Consider the following 22,492-nt stretch of genomic DNA (forward strand, 5'->3'; position numbering starts at 1 on the left):
CAAAAGTTAATAAATCAAACTCCCAAATGAAATTATTTTCTTTCATTTCAAATATGCAATTCGACTAAGCATTCTCAAGATCACCTCTACGATGTCTCCAATTCCAACATAGTTAAGTGCAGCAATTATGGATCCACACACTAAAGTATCATATTTTCAAGATCTTTGATTCAATCTGGGTATTGAGTTGAAGAAACCACACAAATATTTGATAAAAAGGAAACAGGCAAAATAACAGTCCTAACAAGCATACAAAATGTTGTTCCAAAATTATAGTCCCAACAAGTACAAAATATATTGTTTCAAAATTTCATTTAGAGAAGAATAAAGCAAATAAAAGATCAGGGTTGTTGCAAGATCAGGGTGTCCAGTTTTATCCAGTTTCTGCTGGACTGGGACAATGCTTGGAGAGCAAATTTTAGGGGGCAAGGTACTTAAAATGAGATCAAGAAAATAATAGAAAATATGCTTGCCCTTAAATTAACCCAATATAACTTAAATTAATATAAATTAGTCTAATTAATCAAAATTAATTAAAAATATGATGAAATGATAAACAAATGATCTTTCCATACTTAGAGTGATCCAATTTATTTTTCCATAGATGCACCATTACAAGTACACTAGTCCCTATAGGTTTTAGATGATTCACATCAAAAATGTAATTTTACTAATTAGATTATTAATATTTGCAGGCCTTCTGATAGTCTGGAAGAATTTTGAAAAAGAGATCATTAAAAATCCAACCATTGGATTTGCAATTTTCACTAACCACCACATTCTACTAATGTCTCAGTATCTACCCACTCTTTTGATCTACAAGATTGAGGATTTTAAGTGGTAGCTATTGTGGGTACAAAAAGTGGCGTATATTATAACACTTAAAAGACCTTAAAATATTTAAAGAAAATAGACAAATATCTTATCTCAAAAAATCAAGTTAAGATCCATATTATGTGAAGATCTAAGGTACAAAGTGGAAATCTCATATGAGTTTATATGTAAAAGATATTAGCATTTTATGGAATCAGCTCAAATTTGGGACAGGGTGTATACATTGACTTTGTACCTAAGAAAATGAGGACTTTTGACTATCTAATGCTTAATCCAATTATGCAACTATATTTCCAACTTTGAATATGATGTTCCAACAAAAGAACTTGAAACGAAATTCCTTCATTTACTAGGAGAGATTAGCCACTAAAGGTAAACAAATGCCTGTTTTTTTACTGTTTACAGGGTGCCTGAGTGGACAAAACTGGGCACCCTGATCTTGCAACCACCCATCAATAACCAAGTGCAAAAACAACAACACAACTCCCCCCCCTTGCGGATGGCCGTTTTCGTCGCTCTACGAGTGTCATGATACATGGTGCTACTACTGACCATCATGTGTGCAACACTCAAAATGAAGAATAACAGTTATATAAGCAATATCTTTGTATCGTTTAGGCAATGTTGCATCATTTAAGCAACATTGTTTGCATGGCATAAACGATGCATGCCATCGCATAAAGAAGGTTCATTTTTAAAAAAAGTACTATGATGTGATGAACGGGCAACACATAAGCAATGCCCAATGTCTCTTTTACTTGATTAAAGACTGGCGTAATAGTGCAACAGTTCTCTTTGTGTCTCTCACATATACACACTAAAGTACTTCTCTCTCTCTCTCTCTCTCTCTAGAGAACAGGATGAGTTGCAATCAACATTAATAGCAAATGTGCCCAATACATTGGTTGTTGTTAAGAAACCACCAAGCAAAGAAGAGTTCTTTCTTTAAAAAAGTACATTGACTACTACTCTCATGAATTATACTCAGAAAGTGCCCATTACTAAGGTCACCAAAGTTATGCAAGTTTCCAGGCATTCCTTGACATCCCAAAAAATAGTGTGCAGTCTCGGATAAATACCAAAGAATCTCAACTTCTTTTAAAGAATTACATTCCAATAGTATTCTTCGTAAAATATGTGCATTACATTCTCTAGATAGAATAAATTGCACAATAATGTTCTTTATGATCTCTTGATTGAGACCTACAGCTCTACAGAAGCTGGAGATTCCTAAATAACAAGATCAATGAATGAAGAGGTTTGCTCTTTTTTTTTTTTTTTTGCTTTGTAGAGACACCTCCAACCTTTATCACAAGGTTTTCAAAAGAAATCTCTTTATCCAAAATAATATATGGTTCTTATCCAACAATACTTGTTGACTCAATAGGCAAGAGCTCGCCCATCTCACTGGATGCCAACTTTAATGTAAACACAACCATGCCAACTTTTTGAAGTAAACACAACCATGCCATGCTTGAATATCAACGAAATCTTTTCCATTGACAACCAAAAAATACCCATCTACTTGTTTTTTAATCGGTTCATTCTCGAACCTCCCAACCAAAATGTACAATAAAACAGATGCCATAATGTGAAAGTACCATAGAATACCAAATAAAAAGCTTCATAAAACACAACAAAAAGGAACATAATCAACCAATTAAACCCCCCAAAAAGGTAGAAATTATAAACAAACATGTGAGAGAGAATATTGTAAGAAAACAAAAAAACAAATCAATACTATGATTTATTGCTTAATGTATCACGATTTTAAAGTGTAAACCAGAAGACAAAATCTCATAAAGTTTTAAATATATAAAAATAATATTTTATATAAGAGAACTATAAATAAAAATAATCTCTATAATTTAATATAAACATAAATCATGAATTAAATTACTGAATATAAAATCTATTTCTAGATTTTATCATAATAAAGTAATAATAATTTATATATTATTAACTAATCATTAAATTTAACATTTAATAAATTATCTTTACCTTTTATATAATTTTAATTAATTAATTAAATATACTAATTTATTTATTTATTTATTTTACTATTACTATTTGTTAATTTTTCAACTATTAGTCTTTCCCTACCTCTCTCTCTCTCTCTCTCTCTCTCTCTCTCTCTCTCTCTCTCTCCCCCCTTAATTTTCCTCTCAATCTCTCTTTTTTTCTCTCTCCTTCTATACCTCTTTCTCTATGTCCCTCACTCTCCCTCTCCAAAACCTATCTCCCCCCCTGCCATGTTAGATTAAGGTGAACCCCCCCTCCCCATGATAGGGTGCTGACACCCTATCATGGGAGGAGGAAGAGGGTGGGATCACCCTAATCACTCCTTTCCTACCTCTCTCTCACTCACTCTCTCTTCCCCCCCTCTCTTTCTCTCTTTCTTCTAGATCTATCTCCCTGGCACCATATCATGGGAGGAGGGAGATCAGACTCACCCTAGGTTATCTCCCCCCCTCCCATGATAGGGAACCTGCTCCCTTTCATGGGAGGGGGGAAAGGCGAGCTCTCCCTACTATATATATATATATATATATATATATATATATATCTCCCCTTCCCCACATCTCCCTTTCCCTCTCCCTCTCCCTCTCCTAAATTTATATCCCCCCTAATGATAGGATGTTGTCAGTGCCCTATCATGGGAGGAGGAAGAGGGTGGGATAATCCTAATCTCTATCCCTACCTCTATGTCACTTTCTCTCCTTCCCTACCTCTATGTAAATTTCTCTCCTTCCCTACCCCCCCCCCTCTCTCTCTCTCTCTCTCTCTCTCTCTCTCTCTCTCTCTTTTGGATCTTTCTTCCCCCTCCATGATAGGGCGTCAACGCCCTATCATGGAGAAAAGCAGGGGGAGACTCGCCTCTCTCTCTCTCTCTCTCTCTCTCTCTCTCTCTCTCTCTCTCTCTCTCTCTCTCTCTCTCTTGGGGGTGCGAGCAGGAGAGCGTAGTTGAGGAGGGGGGAAAGAGAGAGATTACGACGAGTCCCCCACGAACTACTGCATGACATTTGAGGTTAGTTTTCTTGAAATTTTCTATTTATCATGTTAGCTTTCAATAATAATACTCGTTTATGTATATATTTCAAAATATACAATTAACACATTTATGCTTACGTGTGCCAGAAAATGTCGTACTACAGACTTCAAAGAAAGATACATGTTATTATTATCCATCCTGGTATGGAAGTTGGTCGTGGATCAATCATGCAAATACAAACTAACAAAATTGTGTATGGTGTTTCTTTACCATAACTCCATGGTAATATGGAAGTTAGATGTGGATCAATCATGCAAACACAAACCAACTAAATTGTGCATGGTGTTTCTTTACCAATTCAGCAGAGTAAAACTCCATGTTGTATGTTGTGAAGAGATGAATGTACCACTCTCATATCCTGCGCACAATGGAGAGATATATCACCTTGATGAAGCGATTGGCTTTATCGTTCTTTGGCCAACCAAATTCTTGGTAGTAATAAGTTTTCTTAATTGTTTTGCATTCTAAGAATTATGTTCAATCAATAATTTATGTGGTAAATTTAGTTCGATGATTAAGAAATGTATTTTGGAAATAAAATAGAGAGAGTTACATTGTCTATGGAAGATGATAGAGTTACATTGTCTATGGAAGATGATAGAGTTAGAGTGCATGATCTTGAGAAAGAGACTGATCTTAAGTCACTGCCATTAAGGAAAAGAACTAAGCATACAATTGAGCAAGAAAAATCAAGCTCTAAGACCAAAAGTCAGGTGGTAATATTCAAGAAAACCCAACATACTAAAAAGAAGGATGAGGATTAAGTTCCATCTAGAGAGAAAGGCAACCAAGAAGTCTTGACAAAAAGGTTCTAGTGCACAAAAACAACATGTGTGGGTACAAACAAAAGTTGTAGTAGAGAGTACAAGAAGAGACGCTACAAAAGTGTTAATCCAACTCTAGGATTAACAAGAGCCACCACCATTATCTTACATCAAGGAGTCACGGTAGATACACCGAAGGGTCATACATTCAAGATATCAAGCAATAGTGTCCAAAGCTACAACTTGGACAGGCGCCCGTAATGGTGTGATGGAGTATTTATGGCGATTTTCGCTTCAAGAGTGTGTGGTAGCAAGTTAGGATGAAGTCCTAAGTGATGTACTTCATGGGTATATTATGAGAGTAGTCATTGTAATAGCATTAGGCCTCTTATGAGCCTAAAGTGCCTAGCCGACCATAGTTTAAGTCAGTGTGAACACTCATGGCCATGTATATAAGTGAATTTCTCTCATAATACAACATACTCTCCCATTGTGCAATTGAGTCGTACTCTTGCTAATCCTCTTGCTAATCTCTCTTCCTTATGCTAATAATGATGCAAGTATGTTGTTAAATAGAATGATTTACTATTCTAACTTGAATGTAGGTATCTGAGTTACCATGCAGTTATGCTAGTTAGCATTATGAATGCGCTAATTAGAATGCATGTATGGTAGTTAGCATAATTAAGTGTTCTAACAAGCATGCAACATGCTAACTAGTAAGCAACTATTCTAACTAATAACATGTAGTTATGCTAGTTAGAATGTTTAATGTGCCAATTAGCATTCAACATGTAGTTATGCTAGTTAGAATGTTCAATGTGCCAATTAGCATTCAACATGTAGTTATGCTAGTTAGAATGCTAGTTAGAATGTTAGAATGTTAGCATTCAAGTATGGTAGCTAGCATGATTTAGTGTTGTAACAAGTATGCAATATACTAACTAGCATGTAAGTATGCCAACTAGCATGTAGGTATGCCAACTAACATGCTATTATGCTAGTTAGAATTATGAATGTGCTAATTAGCATGCATGTATGGTAGTTAGCATGATTTAGTGTTCTAATAAGCATGAAATTATACTAACTAGCATGTAGATATGCTAACTAACATGCAAGTATGGTAGTTAGCATGCAGGTATGGTAGCTAGCATGATTTAGTGTTCTAACAAGTATGCAGGTATGCTAACAAGCATACAAGCATGCTAATTAACATGTAGTTATACTAGTTAGCAAAAAGTAAGTATGGTAGTTAGCATAAAGGTATGCTAGTTAACATGATTTAGTATTCTAGCAAGCGGATTAAACAAGTTCTTTGATTTCATCCATTATGGCATGGTAACGTGGAAGCCTTGAGCACGATTCCAATGAGAATAAGTGGTCACCAAGACTGCAGACTATTTTTTGGGATGTACAAGGAATGCCTGGAAACTTGCATAACTTTGGTGGCCTTAGTAATGGGCACTTTTTGAGTATAATTCATGAGAGTAGTGAATGTACTTTTCTTAAGAAAGAACTCTTCTTTTCTTAGTGGTTTCTTAACAACAACCAATGTATTAGGCTTATTTGCTATTATTGTTGATTGCAGTTCATCCTGTTCTCTAGAGAGAGAGAGAGAGAGAGAGAGAGAGAGAGAGAGAGAGAGAGAGAGAGAGAGAACAAGATGATTCCAAAACCTACTGGATTTAGATTAATGGGTTGGTGTTCTCCTAAATTATCTTTGATTCATTTGCTCAAAACATTAGTTTTTGGTGTCTTTATATATAAAGTACACTAAGGGAATTTGGCTTTTCCAGCGTAGCTCTTACATCTCCCGACTACAACTTTTTGTGGGAAACTATGTATGTCCTCTATTAACTGAATTTTAAATGAAATCTTTGAGTTCCTTATATTAATGATGATTGAGTTTTTACTTGAACACACATAAGATACTCACAAAACTGGCCTTCATCAATGGAAATATTTAGCATTGTGGAACCTTGGTATAAAAAGTTAATCAAATTCACAATGGCATTGTTTCGTTTTATTCCAACTATTCAACTTGACTAAATATTCTCAAGCTCACCTCTACGATGTCTCCAATTTCAAAGTAGTTCAGTGGAGCAATTATGGAACTACACACTAAAGTATCATATTATTAATCTCTTCCTTACATTTTACTAGGTCATTGAATTTGGCTATTAAGTTGAACAAACCACACAAAGCTTTGATAAAAAGTAAAGAAGCAAAATTACAGTCCCAACAAGTGAATAGCAATGCTGCAGTACAAATTGATCTCATCACACGAAACTAGGTTTGAGGTTGGCAAGTACGGTTGCCATGGCTTCAAAAGCTGCAAAATAACATGCTCTTTACCAACAAAAACACACCCACACATGCTCAACAAGATGAGAAATTCAAGAAATTGTCATCATCATCCTCACTCTCCTCATTCTCAAGGAAATGCACAAGAGAGAGTTTGTAAGAACCAAGAGAGAGTAGAAGAAGAGAGAAGAGAATATGAGAAATTTAATATTTGTTAACATCATCCTCACTCTCCTGAATCTCTTCCTCCATTGATGAAGAACAAGAAAATGCATAAGAGAGAGCTTGCAAGAACCAACAGAGAGAAAACAAGAGCGAAGAGGCACCTAAATCAGGCCGTGAACTCTCCTCCGACTTCACCAACCTACTTTTGTCTTTCTTGATATTATAAAATTCGGAATACATCTTTTGTCAAAAGTTTAAAGACTTTATTTTTACAACTAAGGAGTTCTAAAAAGCATCCTGAAACCTTTCAAAACTATGAAACACACACCTAAAAGTGGCCATGGCAATCAAAGATTGCTGACCCGCTAATATGCCATGCTAGTTTACAATAAAGCATATAAAAATGAGTATATTTGTGGGAAAAATGATAACCATTTATCAATTTAGCACCAAAATTATGCCCAAAATAGGAGGTTATCATTCCTCCTTTTCTTAGACTTTGAGCATCCACATGAACACTTTGAAAAGAAAGCTTCGTATTGGAATTAGCACCTCAAACATGTTGACAAAGAAACCACTAACACTCTATCACTTCTCTTTTCTCCAAGTTGGACCACCTCAATTGGCACCACCCATCCAAAACTCCAACACGTTTTTACACACTTCACACTCACACCATCTCCAACTTCAACTTCCTCTTTAACACCAAAACTTCTAAAGAATTACCCTTTTATTTTGAAACGAATAAGGCAATACATCCCTCTAAACGAACCCAAATACGCCCCATTCTTACACTTATCAAAAGAGCATCATCCCCTTTGCTTGTCATCAGGGCACCTTCATCTGGAGCAGTTAGACATCACTACTATGTGGGTCATCACCCTGTTAATAATGCCTTGGCATCCATCTCTATTCACCATGGAGAGCGTTCAAGCTTATCTATAATTCTGTTAGAGAAGGCCAATATTGTAGAATGAATAAAGAAAAGGACAAACACAGATGGAATCAAAATATGGGACACTCAATGTGGTCAATGGAGTAGGTTTTTCTAGTTTTTATAACCACATTGCACTAATCTAGTCCTCTTGTAGCTAAATCATGAGAGAAAAATTATTAAGTCCTAAGAGGTATCTCTCTTCATTCATTAAGTTATTCTCCACTCTAAATCCTTTCCATTCTTGTATCTTTCTATGCTCTAGCTCTACTACACTAGTGTTTGTTAAATGTGCATACCTAGCATGATTAGTTTAGCGTAAACTATTCTAGAAAAGGGTTTATTTGTTCCAACAAAAGTGGAGTTTTATAGGCATTCACCTTTATGAATAGCATATGTTTTATAAAGTATATGAGCTGTTACAAATGTTTATTGCATTAACCAAAATACTCTTAAGAATGAGAGGGTGAAGGCCCAATATGATGATGAACATCAAGACTAAGGATTTTAAAAAATGTGTGACATGCAAGCGGACCCTTAGCTGAATGTCGAACAACAAGTCCAATGTTTAAATGTAGTTTTCCAAGAAAAATGCACAATTAACTCGATTGTTAACAAGAAGTCTAAGGTCCAAACGGTGGTTTTACAAGAACCCTTAACTTGATGTGACACATTGAGTACACGATTTAGAGGTGGGGATGAATTTCAAATCCGATTGGTATAACTAAAGTAAAAAATTTGACTGTATCGAGAATTTTTAGCAAAGACACACAAGCTGGCTCTAGAGCTCTGCAATACCAAAGGGCTACGCTCATGGTTCTTGGTGTAGACGAGTGGCTGGATGATGATGGTGGCCTTCTAGTACAAGGTGGCTAGATGATGATGGTGGCCTTCTAGTACAAGGTGAAGAAGTCAAGGTCTACAGGCACCTGAATTCCATCTTGCTCTGGGTGTAGTAAGTGTAGTTGCACTCAATCTCTAGGGTGTCTGCCCACGCAACCCCCTCTCGACAGCTCGGATCCCCTTACACTACAAAAGATCGACAGCTCGGATCCCCTTTAAAAAGAGATGCCTTACTTTTAAAGGTTTGAAATCGTTAGAGATTAAAGACCATATCATATTTATATGTAGAACTAAGGTTTAAAAACCCTAAAAAATTCATCCTACACATTTTAAGGAGAACCAAAGGTAATAAGAATATCACTAGATCTTTAATTTGAGATTTGTGAAAGTGTATTGGCCCAAGCACGACGCTTCTTCTTGTCAATGAGCATAATTAAACAAGTGAAACTGGCCCTTCTTCTTGTCAATGAGCATAATCAAACACGTGAAACTAACAAGCTAACCACCCACTCACCCAAAAAGAAACAGATAATGCAACGATAGAAAAAGAAACAGATAATGCAAAGATAGATAGAGAGTCATGGATGGCGTGACGCCTCTCCATTATTATTTATACATGCATGCATGCATGTTCCGTACTACTTACTCTACGTCAGAGGGCTCATTCCCGGGCCACTGGATGCTGGGGATGGATGATCTTGCCCTTCCAGATGCCCGGGCCACTGCATGCTGGGACGGAGGGGATGATCTTGCCCATCCAGATGCACAGCGTCTTGCCGTCTTTCTTATCCTTGAAGATAATAGTGTCCAAGATTCTGCTGCTGGCGCTGGTGCCGGCGGGCGAGAGCTCATACCATGACACATCACATGTTGGACTCATGATCAGCAAGCCATCACCAGAGCCGTTACCCTGAGCATTTACTCATAATCTCTCATGATCGGGCCTCCCGTCGTCACCCATCTCCTCCCATCCAAACGAGACATCCTCCCATCCAGCCTTCTGCAGCTCCTCTACCGCCAGCTCATGAAGGCTTTTCTCATCCTCTTCTTGGCCTCAAAGGCCGAACGGAACTTCTCCAGAAGCACTTCATGAGAACCAACGCTGCCCGCCTCCACCTCCATATTGCTTCAACCCCACGCACTGCAAGCACAACACCACAAGAGGACCCATCAACACCAACATAATCTCTCTCTCTCTCTCTCTCACACACACACACAAGTTACACCTACCAACACCAACATATATTGTTAAACATGCTGTTTGAAGCACAACGGGCGCTTACCTCAAACAACACAAAAGGCCGGTTTGATGCTGAAACAAAGCTCTCGTTTATATATATATATATATATATATATATATAGAGAGAGAGAGAGAGAGAGAGAGTCAACAGTGACCTGCACATTTGGTCGGTGGACATCGCAGAAGACCATACACCTCACGTCTCTTGGTGAAATTAAGCTATGCGCACCAATAAATTTATTTGGGAGTGTACCAGAAAGTACCTTGGCCTTCACTGATGAAAACTCCCTGCGCAACAAAATCTATTTGGCCCAACGTTCAAAGTTGGGAAAGGCTTTTTGAAACCTTCTCCAGTGTCTTCATTTTCCAGATGAAATGTCACTCAAAGCAATCAATCAGTGGCCAAAAGAGCAATCCTCACACATGCCTTTGAGTTAATGCTCAGAACTCGGATAGTTGAACTACCGGAACATGGGTAAGATAACCATAAAAATATATATGCCTATCTAGGCTAATTATTTGCCCGTCCCGGATGGGTTAAGGATTTAGTGCCAATACTAGTTCCTGTGTTGTTGTTGCTGCTGCCCCTACCGTTAGGGGTCGGAGGAGGTCATCTAAAACTTGATGATATTGAATTAAGAAAGATATGCACAAATGATTAAGATAAGAAGAAGCTTCTTTTCATTATATATTTTGATTAAGTCCGAGGTCATATGAAACATCATGATAAAACCCACAGCTCTATATACACCTACCACTATATTAAATTATTTTATAGTTACAAAGTATTATTCAAAGGAGCTACATAACTCCCATATATACAATAGCCATGAAGGAGCTACATCACTCCCATATATATATGGGAGCTACATCACTCCCATATATACAATAGCCATGAAGGAGCTACATCACTCCCATATATACTTCATTACTCTTATGTGTACAATAGCCATGAAGGCTTTGAAGGAGTCATCATCATCCATCTTCATGTTGTCTTGATCCATTCATGTAGGTTGGGTGCGAGTCTATCTTCGTGACGATGCCAAATAATATTTTTGTAGTCTCTTCTCTATATTGAAGCTCAACAATATACAATCCTGATCCATAAACCCTGTAATATGGAAGAAGTCTCCATAACAAATGGAAAACCATAATTTGGTTATAGAAATATGAGATTTACACGAAAAGATGTACACAAAGAAATAGACATAAAGGTATCTATTATATGGTTGCTTAGGAATATAGTCCATCCGCATGGACATGCATGGCAATGTCAACTTGTGGAAGATCATCCAATCAATGGCAAATGAACTAGATTTGGTAAGAGAATCTGGTTACTTGGAGAAGTTGACTTGGAAGATTGACCTGTCAATAAACACTAAAATAGAAAATGACACTCATTCTAGTTAGTAAGGATATCATGGAAAGCTAGAATCATATCTTTACCATGGGAAAATTCTATTACATAAGATAAAACCTCCAATATTATGAGTCAAGATAATGAGACAACTATAACTTGGATCAAACTTCCAGGATGACATGAAAGTAAACCTCATAAGATGACAGGACGAGAAATCAAACCTTTGACATGTAGTCAGGATGACATGATGTGAACATAAACCTCATAAGCTGACGGGACGAGAAATGACGTCCATAGGTAGGATGACCAGACATGATGAAAAAGCGAACCTCTGAAACAATAATTAGGATAGTAAACCTCATAAGATAGGCCGAGAAATCAAACGTGTGACATTCACAATAAGGATAGTAAACCTCATAAGATGACGGAACAAGAAATAGGCCAAGAAATCAAACGTGTGACATTCACAACAATAAGGATAGTAAACCTCATAAGATGACGGAACGAGAAATCAAACTTTTGACATCCGTAGGCAGCATGTAGCCAGGATGACATGATGTGAACATAAACCTCATAAGCTGATAGGACGAGAAATCAAACCTCTAACGGGAAGAGAAATCAAACCTCTGACATGTAGTCAGGATAACATGAAGAGAACGTAAACCAACCTCGTAAGATGACGAGACAAGAATCAAACCTCTGACATGTAGTCAGGATGACATGACGTGAACATAAACCTCATAAGCTGACGGGACGAGAAATCAAACCTCTCGAGAAATATGCTCGACGGAATTTCTTGTTAGTTGCCATAGATTGAATTCCAAGACTTGACCACCATTATAGCCATTTAGACCTGCATGGTTGCATTGTCGACCACAAAAGACATTGATAGACTTAAATAAACCTAGTCAATCTGATGAGCCAAAGCCAAGGCACGGTGCATCCAATGACCATGGCATCATGGATACAATCCATGGAAACGTAGTCAACCATCATTGATGAAACATGTAACCATCATCATGGAACAACACCATGGCATCATGGATAAAATCCTTGGAAACACAATCAACCAATATAGATTAGCCAAGTGAACCAACATCAACGAAACATGTAGCTTGGAATGACCAACATCAACGAAACATGTAACCATCACCATGGAACAACAATCCATGGAAACATAGTTAACCATCATCGATGAAACATGTAACCATCATGGAACAACACCATGGCATCATGGATACAATCCATGGAAACGTAGTCAACCATCATCGATGAAACATGTAACCATCATCATGGAACAACACCATGGCATCATGGACATTTTGACAAAAAAGCATCCATATGTATGCTTGAAAAATCATCATAAAACATCACCATGGCATCATGGATCTTTTCCATGGGAACATAGTCAACCAATATCGATGAAATGTGTAACCATCACCATGGCCAGGGATTTAATATTCACGTGATCACAAGATTTTTTGTGATAATAACACATGTGAACAAGTTATTCACATGTTCTCATGTTACCGTTCACAAAATAACAGGTCACTTGCCATTTGGGAACCCCTTAGAAGCTTGGCTACACATGGGAATAAGCTATTCACATGTTCTCATGTTACCATCTTCACATAATAGCAGGTCAGTGGCCACCTAAGAAGATTTTTTATGCCTGACAAAGATAAATTTTTTAGGCCCTTGTGAAAGCTTTGTGAATATAACATGTGATCACAAGATTTTTTGTGTTATTAACGTATGTTATTTACATGTTCACATGTTCTCGTTTACGTCAGTGAAATCCCTGACCATGGCATCATGGACATTTTGAGAAAACGTGTAACCATCATCAGGGAAGGAAACCATAGTATCATGAGACAACACCAAAGCATTAATACAAAGGTAAACCAAGTCAATGGATGCACATCCCATCAATATGAAAGAAACAAGATGCATTTAAAAGCATCACAATCAATATGGGAGAAACAATTGACATACCTTTTCTTGAGGATTTAATATGAGAATCATACCTATAGGCTCCTCATCTGAAAAGTGAGATTTGAGTATCCTCCACGCACTTGATGGATACCTACCCATATAGCAGTTCTCATGATGGAGATAAGGATTATGTCTCCACAAGATCTTCCTTAGGGTTACAAACTACTCTTGAATGGCTTCCATTAAAAGATGTCAAAATTAGCAGGTTATGATAGCCATATCAAACTCGACACCAAATGCAGGGTGAGAAAGGTAAAATTAGCGTGAACTTGTGTAAAATAGTAGTTATGCTCTCTTTAAGAGACGCTTGATAGTGGATTCATGTATGAATTTCAAAACAATTTCTCATAGTTAATGCAAAACAAACTATAAAATAGAGAACTTATCTCGCCATAATCCAAACTCTCCTGCTCTTGTTGGCACCTAGTGCCTTCGCAAAATATCAAGGCCATGGTTAGCATAGATTTTCAGATTAATTTAGTTGAAAAAATATGTCAAGCTGCAATGTATATATGATCAAGAAACCATCAGAAGTGAAATCATAGATTATCATATTGATTTAGTTGGAAAAATGATGAATATGTCAAGCTGCAATGTATATATGATCAAGAAACCATAAGAAGTGAAGATAGGAGCATTGCGTGTAAGAGTTAGTTTTCACAACATAAACCATCAAAAGTGATCACAAAAGAGGACTTAGCTGTTTGTTGATGAAGAGATTTGTTTGACGATTAAGAGATTTGCATGACGATGAAGGCTCCATAGTTTAAGATCTTGCTTTAGTAGGTTGAAGAATGGAAGTATGCTCCCACTTGAGGGGCTCCGTAGTACTGGGTACCCAAAGATCATCAACTCAAAAAGCTGTCACCTTATTTTTCAATGGAATAAGACCCTTCTACCTTTGGCGCTCCTAGCAAACCTTCACGTTATTTATGCGTCTCTGCTCATACGGCTGAATATGTATGCTCATCTCTCAGCGTTAGTTATGCTTCCCTGCTCAATGCGTCTCTGCTCATACGGCTGAATATGTATGCTCATCTCTAAGCGTTAGGTATGCTTCTCTGCTCATACGGCTGAATATGTATGCTCATCTCTCAGCGTTAGTTATGCTTCCCTGCTCAATGCGTCTCTGCTCATACGGCTGAATATGTATGCTCATCTCTAAGCGTTAGGTATGCTTCTCTGCTCATACGGCTGAATATTGATACTGCACTGCGCTTACAACTTCAGACTTCTCTGCTCATCCATTCTCTATAAGGCTATCCGTTTTGCTAAGAAATTATAAGATTCATGCGCTGCTGCTGTACATGAACCAGAGATTGGATGCAAACTGTTGGCTATATATAGAGACATATATAGAATGTCTCTATATATAGCCAACACAAACTTCTCAATCCAAAATAAGCACTAAGAAGCAAGAAAGCAACAATACATGTCATGCTTGTCCGAAATAAGCACTAAGAAGATAAAGCTAAATCAGACGGTGCAGTCTGGCTAATTCTGCAGGGCTCGTGCTCACTCTATCTCAGCTACAAAGTAGCGCTCTTTCGCGCTCTATCTCTGCTGCACCTTTGTTCCTTGCTCTATCGCTGCTGCACCTTGCCTCTACATGCAACCATGCACTCACAATTGGGCCTCATGCAGCCATGCACTCACGAGTGGGCCTCTCTATGCAAGCTGCACATGCATGTAGCCTTCTCTGCAACGCATGCAGCCTTCTCTGCATACTCTATAGAAAGAAGTCACACACAGGGCCGCTAGATGGCGATTAGGAACATGCTCTGAGCAACGTAATCAGAGGCTATGACTAATTACATGCATACAGCTAATTACATGCATTCACCAAACAAAGCCGTAATTACATGCATAATCCACTCAAAACAGGTGATAACATCATTTATTTCTGACGACGAACAATAAGCAATAGGCTTATACACAATTAAGCAACAACAACAGAACAATATATCAAGGAGGAATACTACTTAGCTTCTTTGCTCGAGACGTCCGTGGAGCGTAGCCACAGCTCTGATACCATGTTGGAGATGGAGGCGATAGCATGAGAGAGATGAGAGAGAAGCACACGAGACACAAGATTGAATCCCCAGTGTGTGGAATACACACAATACATGAGTATAAATAGAGGAGATCCTAGGGCTATATATAGAGACATTCTATATATAGCCAACATCTTGCACATCTATCGTGTCTAGTCCCATGTAATTCATGTCTATAAGAAGAAACTCTAAATAAGAAGGGAAGAAAGTGTAGCAATTTGCAAAAGCCATGTCTCCCTCCAAGTAGTTTGAGTATGTTGGCATTATAATCAATTTTTCTCAATCTAAGATATGGAAAATATACAAAGGGGCATTGGCTTTCCATTCTAACTCTCGCAACCCCCGCCTCTGTCACTTTTTTTTAAGGAAAATTGTGTATCTCTTCTACTAGTGGAATTTCTGAGCTCTTTATATTAATGATGATTGCATTACTAACCATGTAAGCACGTATGATACCCATAAATTGGGGCCTACCTAGTGGAATTTAGCATTGTGGATCCTTGGCAAAAATTAATAAATTAAACTCCCAAATGAAATTATTTTCTTTCATTTCAAATATGCAATTCGACTAAGCATTCTCAAGATCACCTCTACGATGTCTCCAATTCCAACATAGTTAAGTGTAGCAATTATGGATCCACACACTAAAGTACCATATTTTCAAGATCTTTGATTCAATATGGGTATTGAGTTGAAGAAACCACACAAATATTTGATAAAAAGGAAACAGGCAAAATAACAGTCCTAACAAGCATACAAAATGTTGTTCCAAAATTATAGCCCCAACAAGTACAAAATATATTGTTTCAAAATTTCATTTAGAGAAGAATAAAGCAAATAAAAGATCAATAACCAAGTGCAAAAACAACAACACAACTCCCCCCCCTTGCGGATGCCCGTTTTTGTCGCTCTACGAGTGTCATGATACATGGTGCTACTACTGAGCATCGTGTGTGCAACATTCAAAATGACGAACAACCGTTATATAAGCAATATCTTTGTATCGTTTAAGCAATGTTGCATCATTTAAGCAACATTGTCTGCATGGCATAAACGACGCATGCCATCGCATAAAGAAGGTTCATTTTAAAAAAAAGTACTATGATGTGATGAACGGGCAACGCATAAGCAATGCCCAATGTCTCTTTTAGTTGATTAAAGACTGGCGTAATAGTGCAACAGTTCTCTCTGTCTCTCTCACATATACACACTAAAGTACTCCTCTCTCTCTCTCTCTCTCTCTCTAGAGAACAGGATGAATTGCAATCAATATTAATAGCAAATGTGCCCAATACATTGGTTGTTGTTAAGAAACCACCAAGCAAAGAAGAGTTCTTTCTTAAAAAAAGTACATTGACTACTACTCTCATGAATTATACTCAGAAAGTGCCCATTACTAAGGTCACCAAAGTTATGCAAGTTTCCAGGCATTCTTTGACATCCCAAAAAATAGTGTGCAGTCTCGGATAAATGATGGTGACCACTCATTCTCATTGGAATCATGCTCAAGGCTTCCTTGTTACAATACCATAACGGATGAAATCAAAGAACTTGTTTAATCCTTTTGGGAATCTGAAACATGTGTCCTCCTTATTAACAAGAAAGATGTCTGCAGAAAAAGAATCGAACAAAACTATTACATCAAGCATCCGGTCCATCTTCTCGATTAGCCTCAAGTACATGAACCTTGTTTACTATAGTTACATGTGCTAATTATCATAGTACATTCACTATTGATAAATGGCATACTTGCATACTAGTTATTAATGCTAGCTATGACACATGCCTACTAGTTAGGAAACTTGCTAGTTATACTAATTAACATGCATGCATGCTAGCTAGAATAATAAATAATGATAAGTAACATACCTGCATGCTTGTTATTAATGCTAACTATGACACATGCCTACTAGTTAGGAAACTCGCCAATTATACTAATTAACATGCATGCATGCTAGCTAGAATAATAAATAATGATAAGTAACATACCTGCATGCTTGTTAGTACAGTTAGATGGTACGAATGAAAGAAGTTAATCTTTCTCTGCTTGACTCATTAATGCTAGCTAGCATACATGTATGCTCATTAGCACACTCATCAATGCTGATCAGCATACTTGACTACTTGTTAGAACAGTGAATCATGTTAACTAGCATACCTTTATGCTAACTACCATACTTGCATGCTAACTAGTATAACTGCATGTTAATTAGCATGCTTGTTAGCATACCTGCATACTTTTGTTAGAACACTAAATCATGCTAACTACCATACTTGCATGTAACTTAGCATATCTGCATGTAACTTAGCATATCTGCATGCTAGTTAGCAGAATTTGATGCTTATTAGAACACTAAATCATGCTAAATACCATACATGCATGCTAATTAGCAAATTCATATTCTAACTATAGCATAATTGCATGTTAGTTGGCATACCTACATGCTAGGTAGCATATTGCATTCTTGTTAGAACACTAAATCATGCTAGTTACCATACCTGAATGCTAATTAGCACATTCAACATTCTAACTAGCATAACTACATGTTATTAGTTAGAATACTTGCTTACTCTAGTTAGCATGTTGCATGCTTGTTAGAACACTTAATTATGCTAACTACCATACCTGCATTCTAATTAGCGTATTCATAATGCTAACTAGCATGATTGCATGGTAACTCGCATACCTACATTCAAGTTAGAATAGTAAATCATTCTATTTAACATACTTGCATGATTGTTAGCACACTCATGTATGCTAACTAGCATACATGCATCCTAATTAGAATAGTAAATCATACCAACTAGTATACCCACGAATATGGACTTATTCATTCATGCTTATGGATGCTTTGTTCTTATTTTGTAGGTTGAGTTGTTTCAAAAATTCAAAGCTGCTCATCCATATTTTACAATCTTTAATTACGCTCATTTGAGTATTTGAAGCCCTTGCTTGTTTGTCGAGTGAAGGATAGATATACATGCTGCTATGATATCATGCTCAAATGTCTTTCTTCAAAGACACTCAACAAGAGTGAATGTACGATAGATGTGAGGTTTGTGTAGGAGATGTTGTAACCATGGGTTGCATCGCACTGGTTTGTACTTTCTATGGTGTGACACAGTTATAGGAATAAGCAGTCTACTCAAAGGAGATTTTTTTGGCCAATAAAAAGTCCTTCTAACCAAAGCCAAGGTACGCTATATCCCCGGATGTCCTCTCGATGGTGCATCATGACACTCAAATAGGATTCTCAATTTAATTTCTGGCACATCCGGTATGCAAACCTTATCATTTCGGAATAAAAGACCATTTTGAATAAAAAATTAGTTGGCTTTTCCTTGATTCCCAAGGTTTTGATCTACCTCAGGGTTAAAACTTAATTTTGCCAAATTCTAATATTTTTTATTAAAAAAAATATGTATTGTATTTTCCCTTGAGTGAATCATACAAGTTAGAAGTAATTTCTGTGAAGCTAAGGTCATTAATTTCAACAATTCGACTCAATGCATGAGTGATTCTATTCAAGCTACCTTTTCTATATTTAATCATGAAATCAAAGTCGCAGCTGCATCAATTCAGCCCATCTTGCCTTTCTACCTTTCAAGTTTGGTTGATCACAAATACACTGATGATCTGTGAAGACCATAAATTGAGACACGTAGAGATACTGTATTCATGCCTTTAAAGCATAAATAATTGCATACAAATCTTTCTCTTGAACTAGGTATCTAGTCTGTGCATCGTTGAGTTTCTTACTCTCGAAGGCCACAAGCTTCCCATCCTAGAACAAAGTTGTGCCTACCGCAAAATCACTAGCATCAGTCTCTACAATGTAAGCCCTACTAGGATCTGCTAAGGCTAACACAGGAGCATCTAGAACTTTAATATTTCAAAGTATCAAAATTTTCCTGTAGCTTCTCATTCCACTCAATTGGAGAATTAGACTTCTTATTTTTACCCTTAAGAAGGTTGGTAAAATGCACTGTCAACTTTGAATAATCGTTAATAGTTGTCCATCCTTGTACTTGATGAACATGGTCAAAACAAACCCAAGATCTCTTCAGATCACCATCTCCAATGCGCTACATATGGTTAACCCTAGATATAAGATCTTTTGTAGACATTTTGAATGCATAGCATCTTTCTGTCTCAAATCGGCTTCCATGAAAGAAAATCATAAGGACATTATCTTTCTATCTTAAATCAACTTCCATTAAAAAAATTTAAAGGGACATTATCTTTTTAAATCTAGGATGCTCGATTTCATTCCTTGCGCACTTGTCCTTCATCGGTTTGGTCTAACAATGACCATCAAAGCTTTGCTCCATTCTTTTTATGGGAAAATCATGTGGACCAGTTACACTAAAGAGCTCAAATGCAATATTGTAGTTGTAAATACCAGGAATCTCAACTTCTTCTAAAGAATTACATTCCAATAGTATTCTTCGTAAAATATATGCATTACATTCTCTAGATAGAATAAATTGCACAATAATGTTCTTTATGATCTCTTGATTGAGACCTACAGCTACAGAAGCTGGAGATTCCTAAACAACAAGATCAATGAATGAAGAGGTTTTTTTTTAAAAAAAAACTTTATAGAGACACCTCCAACCTTTATCACAAGGTTTTCAAAAGAAATCTCTTTATCCAAAATAATATATGGTACTTACCCAACAATACTTGTTGACTTAATAGGCAAGAGCTCGCCCATCTCGCTAGATGCCAACTTTAATGTAAACACAACCATGCCAACTTTTTGAAGTAAACACAACCATGCCATGCTTGAATATCAACGAAATCTTTTCCATTGACAACCAAAAAATACCCATCTACTTGTTTTTTAATCGGTTCATTCTCGAGCCTCCCAACCAAAATGTACAATAAAACAGATGCCATAATGTGAAAGTACCATAGAATACCAAATAAAAGCTTGATAAAACACTAAAAACAATAAAAAAGAACATAATCAACCAATGAAACCCCCCGAAAAGGTAAAAATTATAAACAAACATGTGAAAGAGAGAATATTGTAAGAAAACAAAAAAACAAATCAATACTATGATTTATTGCTTAATGTATCACGATTTTAAAGTGTAAACTAGAAGACAAAATCTCATAAAGTTTTATATAAGAAAACTATAAATAAAAATAATCTCTATAATTTAATATAAACACAAATCATGAATTAAATTACTAAATATAAAATCTATTTCTAGATTGTATCATAATAAATTAATAATAATTTATATATTATTAACTAACCATTAAATTTAACATTCAATGAGAAATAAATTATCTTTACCTTTTATATAATTTAAATTAATTAATTAAATATATTAATTTATTTATTTATTTATTTTACTATTACTATTTGTTAATTTTTCAACTATTAGTCTTTCCCTACCTCTCTCTCTCTGTCTCCCCCCTTAATCTTTCTCTCAACCTCTCTTTTTTTCTCTCTCCTTCTCAACCTCTTTCTCTATGTCCCTCACTCTCCCTCTCCAAAACCTATCTCCCCCCCTCCCATGTTAGATTAAGGTCACTACAAGAGTAGAAGCCTGTAGCGACCCTTACGGGGTCGCTATAGAAGTCGTTCCAAAGGTCGCTTTTGAACATCGTTTAAACGACCTCTATAGCGACGTTTTTGCGATGCATAAACGACGCTTTTTGGGTGGCATAAACCACGTTTTTAGGGTGGCATATGCATCGCATTTGGGTGGCATAAACGACGTTTCGAGGGTGGCATAAACCACGTTGTTAGGTGGCATAAACGACGCAAATTGAGTGCCATAAGCGACCTTTTTTGAGTGGCATAAACGACCCTACGAAGGTGGCATAAACGACCCTATTTTGGGTGGCATAAACGACCCTGTTTGGGTGGCATAAACGACCTTACGAAGGTGGCATAAGCGACCCTATTTGTATTATTTTTTTTAGCCGTTGGGGTCGCTTAAAAGACCTTTGTTCTGAACGTTTTTTTTAGCCGATGCGCATTCTCTCTCTCTCTCTCTCTCTCTCATACACATTATCTCCACTTGTGTCTCTTGCACACACATTCTCTCTCTCTTTCTCCCTCTCTCTCTCTCTCTCACACACACACACACTTCACATAAACATTAGTCTCTCTCTCTCTCTCTCTCTCTTTCTCCCTCTCTCTCTCTCTCTCACACACACACACACTTCACATAAACATTGGTCTCTCTCTCTCTCTCTCTCTCTCTCTCTCTCTCATACACACTTGCCTCTTTATCACACACACATCGTATGTATACAAACATCATAAAAAATCTCTCTTTCTCTCTCTCTCTCTCTCTCTCTCTCACACACACACACATACGCACGCGCATTCGTGTACGACAAAAGACCCAAGAATCGACATACATCGACTTTTGAAAAAGCAATGGCCGACGAATGAGCGACTATATGTATCAAAAAATTATGTCTACAAACTTAGCACTAAATGGCTCTATCATTAATCGGAGTCATCCGAGGAAGAGTCCTCCTCTTGTACATTCTTGGGTGGTTGCGATGATAACCCTGCTGCTACCTGTCGAGCAACCTCGTCCATGTCGTTCTCACCATGTTGCTCCTGCAATTAAAAATGTCTATTAGCTATTTGAGTATAAAAAAAACCACATAACATATAACACATGCAGATCTTGATTGGCATAAAATAATATTTGATAGAATTACTTACAAAAGCATCGGGTGTCGGCATCTCCTTCTGTAGCGCTCTGTAGCTGTAAATTGTGGCTCTCCGTATCTCGTCTGCAGATGGTGCTCGACCATAATCCTTTCTCTGTCATTTAAACATTGCATATATATACGTAAGAAGTGAATTGAATGCATATGAGATCATAGATACATGGATACATATATATATATATATATATATGTATATACAAATAGCTATAGATAGTCGAACAAAAAATTTGTGCAC

The sequence above is a fragment of the Cibotium barometz genome, chromosome 53, assembly GCF_041138505.1.
Source record: "Cibotium barometz isolate CiBa-2024 chromosome 53, ASM4113850v1, whole genome shotgun sequence".
NCBI lineage: Eukaryota > Viridiplantae > Streptophyta > Polypodiopsida > Cyatheales > Cibotiaceae > Cibotium > Cibotium barometz.